Source organism: Balaenoptera physalus, assembly GCF_965194825.1.
Source record: "Balaenoptera physalus genome assembly, chromosome: 15".
Lineage (NCBI taxonomy): Eukaryota > Metazoa > Chordata > Mammalia > Artiodactyla > Balaenopteridae > Balaenoptera > Balaenoptera physalus.
Genome location: NC_138894.1, coordinates 85,277,166 through 85,288,797, shown reverse-complemented (window position 1 = coordinate 85,288,797; position 11,632 = coordinate 85,277,166). Strand labels below are relative to the sequence as shown.

Genomic DNA, 11,632 nt, shown 5'->3' with positions numbered 1-11,632 from the left:
AACCCACCAGACCTAATAAATGAAGAGGAAATAGGCAGTCTACCTGAAAAACAATTCAGAATAATGATAGTAAAGATGATCCAAAATGTTGGAAATAGAATAGACGAAATACAAGAAACATTTAACAAGGACCTAGAAGAACTAAAGAGCAAACAAACAATGATGAACAACACAATAAATGAAATTTAAAATTCTCTAGAAGGGATCAATAGCAGAATAACTGAGACAAAAGAACGGATAAGTGACCTGGAAGATAAAATAGTGGAAATAACTACTGCAGAGCAGAATAAAGAAAACAGAATGAAAAGAACTGAGGACAGTCTCAGAGACCTCTGGGACAACATTAAATGCACCAACATTCGAATTATAGGGGTCCCAGAAGAAGAAGAGAAAAAGAAAGGGACTGAGAAAATATTTGAAGAGATTATAGTTGAAAACTTCCCTAATATGGAAAAGGAAATAGTTAATCAAGTCCAGGAAGCACAGAGAGTCCCATACAGGATAAATCCAAGTAGAAACATGCCAGGACACATATTAATCAAACTATCAAAAATTAAATACAAAGAAAACATATTAAAAGCAGCAAGAGAAAAACAACAAATAACACACAAGGGAATCCCCATAAGGTTAACAGCTGATCTTTCAGCAGAAACTCTGCAAGCCAGAAGGGAGTGGCAGGACATATTTAAAGTGATGAAGGAGAAAAACCTACAACCAAGATTACTCTACCCAGCAAGGTTCTCATTCAGATTTGATGGCGAAATTAAAACCTTCACAGACAAGCAAAAGCTGAGAGAATTCAGCACCACCAAACCAGCTTTACAACAAATGCTAAAGGAACTTCTCTAGGCAGGAAACACAAGAGAAGGAAAAGACCTACAATAACAAACCCAAAACAATTAAGAAAATGGGAATAGAAACATACATATTGATAATTACCTTAAATGTAAATGGATTAAATGCTCCCACCAAAAGACACAGACTCGCTGAACGGATACAAAAACAAGACCTGTATATATGCTCTCTACAAGAGACCCAATTCAGACCTAGGGACACATACAGACTGAAAGTGAGGGTATGGAAAAAGATATTCCATGCAAATGGAAATCAAAGGAAAGCTGGAGTAGCAATTCTCATATCAGACAAAATAGACTTTAAAATAAAGACTATTACAAGAGACAAAGAAGGACACTACATAATGATCAAGGGATCAATCTAAGAAGAAGATATAACAATTGTAAATATTTATGCACCCAACATAAGACCACCTCAATACATAAGGCAAATACTAACAGCCATAAAAAGGGAAATCGACAGTAACACAATCATAGTAGGGGACTTTGACACCCCACTTTCACCAATGGACAGATCATCCAAAATGAAAATAAATAAGGAAACACAAGCTTTAAATGATACATTAAACAAGATGGACTCAATTGATATTTATAGGACATTCCATCCAAAAACAACAGAATACACATTCTTCTCAAGTGCTCATGGACCATTTTCCAGGATAGATCATATCTTGGGTCACAAATCAATCCTTGGCAAATTTAAGAAAATTGAAATTGTATCAAGTATCTTTTCCGTCCAGAACGCTATGAGACTAGATAACAATTACAGGAAAAGATCTGTAAAAAATACAAACACATGGAGGCTAAACAATACACTACTTAATAACCAAGTGATCACTGAAGAAATCAAGGAGGAAGTCAAAAAATACCTAGAAACAAATGACAATGGAGACACGATAACCCAAAACCTATGGGATGCAGCAAAAGCAGTTCTAAGAGGGAAGTTTATAGCAATACAATCCTACCTTAAGAAAGAGGAAACATCTCAAATAACCTAACCTTGCACCTAAAGCAATTAGAGAAAGAAGAACAAAAAAACCCCAAAGTTAGCAAAAGGAAAGAAATCATAAAGATCAGATCAGAAATAAATGAAAAAGAAATGAAGGAAACGATAGCAAAGATCAATAACACTAAAAGCTGGTTCTTTGAGAAGATAAACAAAATTGATAAACCATTAGCCAGACTCATCAAGAAAAAAAGGGAGAAGACTCAAATCAATAGAATTAGAAATGAAAAAGGAGAAGTAACTGACACTGCAGAAATACAAATGATCATGAGAGATTACTACAAGCAACTCTATGCCAATAAAATGGACAACCTGGAAGAAATGGACAAATTCTTAGAAATGCACAACCTGCCGAGATTGAACCAGGAGGAAATAGAAAATATGAACAGACCAATCACAAGCACTGAAATTGAAACTGTGATTAAAAATCTTCCAACAAACAAAAGCCCAGGACCAGATGGCTTCACAGGCGAATTCTATCAAACATTTAGAGAAGAGCTAACACCTATCCTTCTCAAACTCTTCCAAAATATAGCAGAGGGAGGAATACTCCCAAACTCATTCTACGAAGCCACCATCACCCTGATACCAAAACCAGACAAAGATGTCACAAAGAAAGAAAACTACAGGCCAATATCACTGATGAACATAGATGCAAAAATCCTCAGCAAAATACTAGCAAACAGAATCCAACAGCACATTAAAAGGATCATACACCTTGATCAAGTGGGGTTTATTCTAGGAATGCAAGGATTCTTCAATATATGCAAATCAATCAATGTGATACACCATATTAACAAACTGAAGGAGAAAAACCATATGATCATCTCAATAGATGCAGAGAAAGCTTTTGACAAAATTCAACACCCATTTATGATAAAAACCCTGCAGAAAGTAGGCATAGAGGGAACTTTCCTCAACATAATAAAGGCCATATATGACAAACCCACAGACAACATCATCCTCAATGATGAAAAACGAAAACCATTTCCACAAAGATCAGGAAGAAGACAAGGTTGCCCACTCTCACCACTATTATTCAACATCACTCTCACCACTATAATTCAACATCACTCTCACCACTATTATTCAACATAGTTTGGGAAGTTTTAGCCACAGCAATCATAGAAGAAAAAGAAATAAAAGGAATCCAAATTGGAAAAGAAGAAGTAAAGCTGTCACTGTTTGCAGATGACATGATACTATACATAGAGAATCCTAAAGATGCTACCAGAAAACTACTAGAGCTAATCAATGAATTTGGTAAAGTAGCAGGATACAAAATTAATGCACAGAAATCTCTGGCATTCCTATATACTAATGATGAAAAATCTGAAAGTGAAATTAAGGAAACACTCCCATTTACCATTGCAACAAAAGGAATAAAATATCTAGGAATAAACCTACCTAAGGAGACAAAAGATCTGTATGCAGAAAATTATAAGACACTGATGAAAGAAATTAAAGATGATACAAATAGATGGAGAGATATACCATGTTCTTGGATTGGAAGAATCAACATTGTGAAAATGACTCTACTACCCAAAGCAATCTACAGATTTAATGCAATCCCTATCAAACCATCACTGGCATTTTTCACAGAACTAAAACAAAAAATTTCACAATTTGTATGGAAACACAAAAGACCCCGAATAGCCAAAGCAATCTTGAGGACGAAAAATAGAGCTGGAGGAATCAGGCTCCCTGACTTCAGACTATACTACAAAGCTACAGTAAACAAGACAGTATGGTACTGGCACAAAAACAGAAATATAGAGCAATAGAACAGGATAGAAAGCCCAGAGATAAACCCATGCACATATGGTCACCTTATCTTTGATAAAGGAGGCAAGAATATACAGTGGAGAAAAGACAGCCTCTTCAATAAGCGGTGCTGGGAAAACTGGACAGCTACATGTAAAAGTATGAAATTAGAACACTCCCTAACACCATACACAAAAATAAACTCAAAATGGCTTAAAGACCTAAATGTAAGGCCAAACACTATCAAACTCTTAGAGGAAAACATAGGCAGAACACTCTATGACATAAATCACAGCAAGATCCTTTTTGACCCACCTCCTAGAGAAATGGAAATAAAAACAAAAATAAACAAATGGGACCTAATGAAACTTAAAAGCTTTTGCACAGCAAAGGAAACCATAAACAAGACGAAAAGATAGCCCTCAGAATGGGAGAAAATATTTTCAAATGAAGCAACTGACAAAGGATTAATCTCCAAAATTTACAAGCAACTTATGCAGCTCAATATCAAAAAAAAAACAACCCAATCCAAAAATGGGCAGAAGACCTAAATAGACATTTCTCCAAAGAAGATATACAGATTGCCAACAAACACATGAAAGAAGCCCAACATCATTAATCATTAGAGAAACGCAAATCAAAACTACAATGAGGTATCATCTCACACCAGTCAGAATGGCCATCATCAAAAAATCTAGAAACAATAAATGCTGGAGAAGGTGTGGAGAAAAGGGAACACTCTTGCACTGTTGGTGGGAATGTAAATTGATACAGCCACTATGGAGAACAGTATGGAGGTTCCTTAAAAAACTAAAAATAGAACTACCATATGACCCAGCAATCCCACTACTGGGCATATACCCTGAGAAAACCATAATTCAAAAACAGACATGTACCAAGATGTTCATTGCAGGTCTTTTTACAATAGCCAGGACATGGAAGCAACCTAAGTGTCCATTGACAGATGAATGGATAAAGAAGATGTGGCACATATATACAATGGAATATTACTCAGCCATAAAAAGAAACGAAATGGAGTTATTTGTAGTGAGGTGGATGGAGTTAGAGTCTGTCATACAGAGTGAAGTAAGTCAGGAAGAGAAAAACAAATACAGTATGCTAACACATATATATGGAACTAAAAAAAAAAAAAAAAAAAGGTCATGAAGAACCTAGGGGTAAGACGGGAATAAAGACACAGACCTACTAGAGCATGGACTTGAGGATATGGGGAGGGGGAAGGGTAAGCTGGAACAAAGTGAGAGAGTGGCATGGACATATATACACTACCAAATGTAAGAGAGATAGCTAGCGGGATGCAGCCGCACAGCGCAGGGAGATCAGCTCGGTGGTTTGTGACCACATAGAGGGGTGGGATAGGGAGGGTGGGAAGGAGGGAGACACAAGAGGGAAGAGATATGGGAACATATGTATATGTATAACTGATTCACTTTGCTATAAAGCAGAAACTAACACACCATTGTAATACAATTGTACTCCAATAAAGATGTTAAAAAAAAAAAGAGAACAGATAAAATGGAAAAGAATAAGAATACTTAAAAAGAAGGGTTAACATGTAATTCAGTTAGTGAATGAAGAGAAATTAATTTTTTTTTTAAATTTTAAAAGAAAAAGTGGCTGTGAAGCAGAACAAAAATGAAAACATATCTATGAAACTTATTAATCAGTTTATAGAGAATAACATCTAAAGACAATTTGCACAAATTCCTGGGTGTCTCTGAAGGTGCTAGCTCTTTATGTTTGCATTTCCTTAGCTATTAATCAGTCAGCTTTTGTTAAATAGTGTGAAGCTCTTGCTCAAGGTAGAGTCATCCCCATAATGTACTCTAGGCCAACTCTTATACCCCAGACCACCTTTATCCTTCTGAGAAAACAAAAGAAGATATGGTTCCCCCCAGGCAAATGCTTGATGGATGTGAAATATTAAAGTCTGAGACAAAACAAATCAAATCACATTATGAGAAGCACTGAAGGAAGAGTATTGTAAAAATTCCAGTAATGGTTCTATGCAAGAATATAGAAATCACATTCAGAAAATGTGCTGACTCTGACCATAGTATGTCTCTTGTCTGCATGTCTCTCAAAGGATACTGGAATCAGAGGCCATTTCCATGCTTTTTAGCATATTTCACACAGCTTTATTGAGATATATTTCACAAATTATAGAATTCATCCATTCTGAGTTTACAATTCAATGATTCTTAATAACTTTGCTGAATGGTGCAACCATGATCATAAGTCAGTTTTGGAACATTTCATTCCCCAATAAGATCCCTCATGCCCATTTAAACACATCCTAACCACAGGCCCAAGTAACCGCCAATCTACCTTCTGTCTCTGTAAATTTGCCTTTTCTGGACATGTTATATAAATGGAATCATACAGTATGTCTGGATATTGTATGGATACTTTGAATAATGTTTTTGAGGTTCATTCATGAAGTAGCATATGTCAGTAGTTCATTCCTTTTTATCGCTGAGTAGTATTCCATCATATGGATCTACCACATTTTGTCTACCCACTCACTTGATGGACATGAAGACTGTTTCCAGTTTTGGGCTATAAGAATAATGCTGCTGTAAACGTTCACTCACAAGTCTTTGTATGGACATATGTTTTAGTTTCTCTCAGGTAAAACCTAGAGTAGGATTGCTGGATCACATGGTAGTTTTATGTTTAACTTTTCTAAAAGCTGCCAAACTATTTTCCAAGTGACTGCATCAGCAATGTATGAGGATTCACCTTTTCCACATCTTCACTAACATTTGTTATTGCTTATCTTATTTATTATAGCCATTCTGCTGGGTGTGAAGTGATATCTTTGTGGTTTGGATTTACATTTATTTCTCTAATAATTAATGATGTTGAGCAGCTCCTAGCATTTTAAAGTTGCAAGCTCTTTATTTTACAAATTAGTAGACTGACAACTAGAGAAGTGATTTATCTAAGGTGATTCAGAAATTTAGTGGCAAAAATAGAATTCACGTCTCTTGGCTCTTTAGTGCTCATTTTTCTCTATGAAGCAATAAATATAACCATTTTTAAAAGAAAGTTTAGGCCCCCCTCCAGTAGATTACAACTGCCTTTAAGCGGGAATGAAGTTCTGGATCTGTCACTATACTCAGGTCAGTTTTCATGTAACCTTTATTTTTTCTTTCCTCTTGCTGTGTATAGAATCTAGCCTACGTTTGATGTCCATAAATAGCTAAGTGAATGAATGAATGAATGCCAATAAATGTTAAAAGCACAAAAGCTATCTGAGAAAAAGCCAACAGTGATGGAAAGAATGCACAAAATATGTATTGTAAAAGTATACAATCAACAAGTGAAATAAGTAATTTCTTCTTACTCCCAAATTGAATGAGTGCTCACTGCCCCACCTACACTTTCTAAGTGGAATCTTTCATCATCTCTTAGTTATATTACAACAATAGCATCAAAATTGTCTTTCCAGCACCAGTTTCCCCCAACCCTTGATCACTGGTAATATAAATATCTGAAGTCATTCCGCTGCTTAAAAACTGCCATTGTCTAGCCAGTTTTCTTAAGACAGAGTCCAGGTTACTTAGGATGACACACAAGCTCTTGTCACACATTAAGTGGGCCTTCAGGACAAGGTAAATAGCCTGGAGATCATGGGTGGGCCAGCACCAGCAAGAAAATCTCCATTCTGAGGCAAGTTTTCAAACTAGCATCTCTTAACTTTCCAAGTCTGTGAAAAACAAAACAAAACCAACAAGAACATACAATTAATTGCTCCTGCTTGGGCTATTTGGGTGGAAAACATGAATGTTTTCTAACATATGGCAGTCCAGTACCTATGCCTCAGAACTGGTTATCCTGTTGTCTGTCTCCAAAACCATCTCTATTTCTCTTCTCCCTTTAGAACAGAACCACCACTTTGACAGAAAATAAGCCCTGATCCAGCATGACTGGTATAAATCCAGTGCTTCCTGAGGTAGTTAAGCTGAGGCTTAATGCTTTTCTGAGCTCACAAATGGAGAAACTCTGCTGATATTTTTGTTCTTCAGCACAGTAATCCAGACTCTAGGATGACTCACTCAATGTGTTCACATGCATTTTCACAAATATTAACATGGATTAATGCATCAACTCTCACTTGGCATGAGTTTACAGTTCGTGAAGAGCAACTGTGAATTAGATTGCGACAGAAGATCCGTCTATGCAGAAGAACACCATGCTCTTTCCAACTCCTGGAAAATGTAATGCTGCAGACAGGCCAAGGTAAATACCACATAAAGTAACAATATATTTTTGCCTTCTCTTAACTTGTCAGATTTGTTATAGATGCTTTAAGAACTACCTCTAAATCCTTTTTTTACAACACATTTGATCAGCAATTTTGAGCACTCTTCAGTGTGATTTCATTTTTGCCAGAGTCAATGCCTTCTTCATGTCTTAAAATGACCCACAGCTTTTGTGAAATATCAAATAACATAGATATTTGGTGAATGTTTTTAACAATACCTCTTGTTATTCAAACCTTATAGAAGTACAATTATATGTATATTTAAGTATCATGTAAACTTGTGATATATTTTTATATTTTTATAGACATTCCAGATGGTTGAACACCTAAAAATCTTTAAATAATTTTTAAACCATGGCACAAACAGTGTTTGCTGGCATTCTAGAAACCCACGCATTTTATTAGCATATGCCTCCCTGTCATATTTTAACGATCCCTAATAATAACCAAAACAGTTAGCACATAAATAGCATTGATAAGCTGAGCCAAACTATTATGTGGAGAGAAATTATGGTACGGTGGCAAGAACGCTATAAAAGTATAAGGGTGTATTGTTTCTAATGTTGACTTTAGCACTAACTGTACGACCTTTGACAAGTTACCTCACCCTTCTGGGTCTCCATTTCCCTATCTCTTGGATGAGCAGTGTCACCAATAGGGCTTCCTGAAAACAGAGTCTAGAAAAAAAGCCTACATGCAAGCCGTTTATTTGGGAAATGATCTCAGAGAGCAAGAGGAGGGAAACAGAGGAGGAGGAGAAGCCAATAGAAGGATCTGTATGGTGTCAAGTTGGCCACTGTTTTGGGTGACTGGTGCTCAGAACCATCTGGGAGCTTCATGAAATGAGCAGCCTCAGAGCGGTCCACCAAGGGGACGAAAAGGGGAAGGAAGCATTTATTCACCAACTCAGTACCTCAGCAATCAAGGGTGGCCCTAAGGGTGCTAAAGGCCCCACGTTTCAGGTTTGCACTTGCATGAGTGTAGAACAGGGCCCCACCTGTCCACTCAGAGCTGTCAGAGAAGCCCTGCTCAGGATGTGAGAGGGGTGAAGAGAAGCCTGAAACAAAGTGCTCTCAGGTTACACTGAAGGGAAGCAGCTCAAATCCTGCACAGAAGTGGTCACCTGAGGAATAACCAGCGTAAGGAAAGCCAGGTGCATTTGAAACAGTGGTCAACGTGCTCTCAGAAACCTTCAGCTCTTATATTATTTAACATTAATATTTATAACTACCATCTATTTAGTTTCACTGTTTACAGTATTATCTAATTTTTGCTGCACAACAGACCTGTAAGTAGATATTGTTATCTCTGTTTCATAGATGAGGAAACTAAGTCTCTAGAAAGGTTAAGTAATTTTCATAAGACAAGTTTCCTCAGCATTCAATACTTCTGACACTCTGGGTCAGATTTTTTTTTTTTTTGTAAACATCTTTATTGGAGTATAATTGCTTTACAATGGTGTGTTAGTTTCTGCTTCATAACAAAGCGAATCAGTTATACATATACATATGTCCCCATATCTCTTTCCTCTTGCATCTCCCTCCCTCCCACCCTCCCTATCCCACCCCTATAGGTGGTCACAAACCACCGAGCTGATCTCCTTGCACTGTGCGGCTGCTTCCCACTAGCTATCAGTTTTACATTTGGTAGTGTATATATGTCCATGCCACTCTCTCACTTCGTCCCAGCTTACCCTTCCCCCTCCCCGTATCCTCAAGTCCATGCTCTAGTAGGTCTGTGTCTTTATTCCCGTCATACAGAGTGAAGTAAGTCAGAAAGAGAAAAACAAATACTGTATGCTAACACATATATATGGAATCTAAAAAATAATAAAAAAATAAAATTAAAAAATGGTCATGAAGAACCTAGGGGCAAGACGGGAATAAAGACACAGACCTACTGGGTCAGATTTTTTTTAATGGGAATGCGGGGAGGCTGTCCTGAGCACCGTAGGATGTTTCACAGCATCTTCGGTCTTTACCCACTAGATGCCAGTAGCACCCCTAGGGTCATGAGAATCAAACGCTCTGCTGGATGTCCCCTGACAGGCAAAAATCACCCCCATTTAAGAACCACTAGCAGAAAGTCAAAATTGCAATAAGCAACATAATTGCAATAAGCAACATAATTGCAATTTGAATGCAGAAAGGACTGACTCCACACTTCATTTGAAGCACAGAAGTGTCCCTTTAACTGTCACAGATTAACCCAGCCATCTGTTTGTTTTTTAAATAAATTTATTTATTTATTTATTTATTTATTTATGGCTGTGTTGGGTCTTCGTTTCTGTGCGAGGGCTTTCTCCAGTTGCGTCGAGCGGGGGCCACTCTTCATCGCGGTGCGCGGGCCTCTCACTATCGCGGCCTCTCCCGTTGCGGAGCACAGGCTCCAGACGCGCAGGCTCAGTAATTGTGGCTCACGGGCCCAGCCGCTCCTCGGCATGTGGGATCCTCCCGGACCGGGGCACGAACCCGTGTCCCCTGAATCGACAGGCGGACTCTCAACCACTGCGCCACCAGGGAAGCCCCAGCCATCTGTTTTAAGGGAATCAAAGCATTATAGAAATCAGATGGTTAAAAACAAATCTGTTCTTAAGATTATATTTGAGTAAATGCAAAGGTAGGGACACAGAGTTAGTAGTAAGAATACTGATGTCAGACACAGACATCCCAGCACACTCCTGACAATACAGGCAATGAGTGGGGTGTTCAGACTAGATCAGAATTACTTCCTAGGAACCCATAGTAATTGGTTCTTATCACCTTGGTAATAAAAAAAAAAGAATCTGATATCAGAACCTTTATTAGTCTTTATATATGCACATATGTACAAAATGAGTTATTACTAAAGTAAGTAAGTGGTATTAATATCTCCTTTCTCCTTCCTAGGCAAGGAAAGAGAAGTCGATATTATGTTGCTAAGATCCTAAGGGATCCGTATCTCCTCACCTCCAGCAGAAAGCAAACAGTTTTGTGTTTCAATAGTCCCTTTTAGGGAGTGTGCTAATGGGTCTAGAGTAAAGGGAGAGAGAGGCTTCTGGTGGCACTGAAAAGAGGAAGCCAGACCAAGGAGACTAAGGAGGAAAAAGGGAATATCTGATTTTCCCAAATGCAAGACAGCCTTGCCTGCTTAGCAGAGACACTAGGAATATGGAGATGGCAATAAGACACACGGCAGCCTTGAGAACAAGGGCATGGGTCTCTGGAAGAGCGAGCAGTCTAAGCTTGACTGAGATCAGACTTCCTGCCAGCCGAGGTGGGCAGCAGTGAGGACGGTTTAGCTTGATTCAAAAAAAACTAATTAATGTGATAATTTTCATATCCTAGAATTGGTGGACAAATGTTCATACTTAACTACATATATGTAAACTGTAAATAGCGTTAATTCCAGGTTGACATTCTATACAAATCAACTGGTCACCTTTATAAGGTCTGAGTTTAAAAGCTTCTTTAGTTATAGTTAAGTATCTGGTCTAGTGGTCTGTACAGTCTATCTAATCATAACAAGCAAGTCTGGGACCTATGGGGCAGAGGCAGGACGGCAACCCCTTTTCTGAATGCTACTCTAGCCATGCTAATGTGTTTATCATAATTGGTATGTATACTGTTTAATTCAATTTAATTATTTAATTCAGAAAGTATAATCATTCCCTCAACAAATAAAGAAGAGTACCTGCTATGTAGCAGGCATGGTGCTAGAAGCTGGGATTCAATATTG

The 11,632-nt window shown here is 37.8% G+C and overlaps 1 protein-coding gene across 1 annotated transcript in view; it reads right to left on the bottom strand.

Annotated features, from left to right (window-relative positions):
- Positions 1-3,564: 3,564 nt before the first annotated feature.
- The window catches only part of RAD51AP2 (RAD51 associated protein 2), a 66,645-nt gene continuing 58,577 nt past the window's right edge, over positions 3,565-11,632 (bottom strand). The window contains exon 4 of the mRNA XM_082426457.1: positions 3,565-10,449. The gene's annotated coding sequence lies outside the window, so the exon portion shown is untranslated. The remainder of the gene's footprint in view (positions 10,450-11,632) is intronic.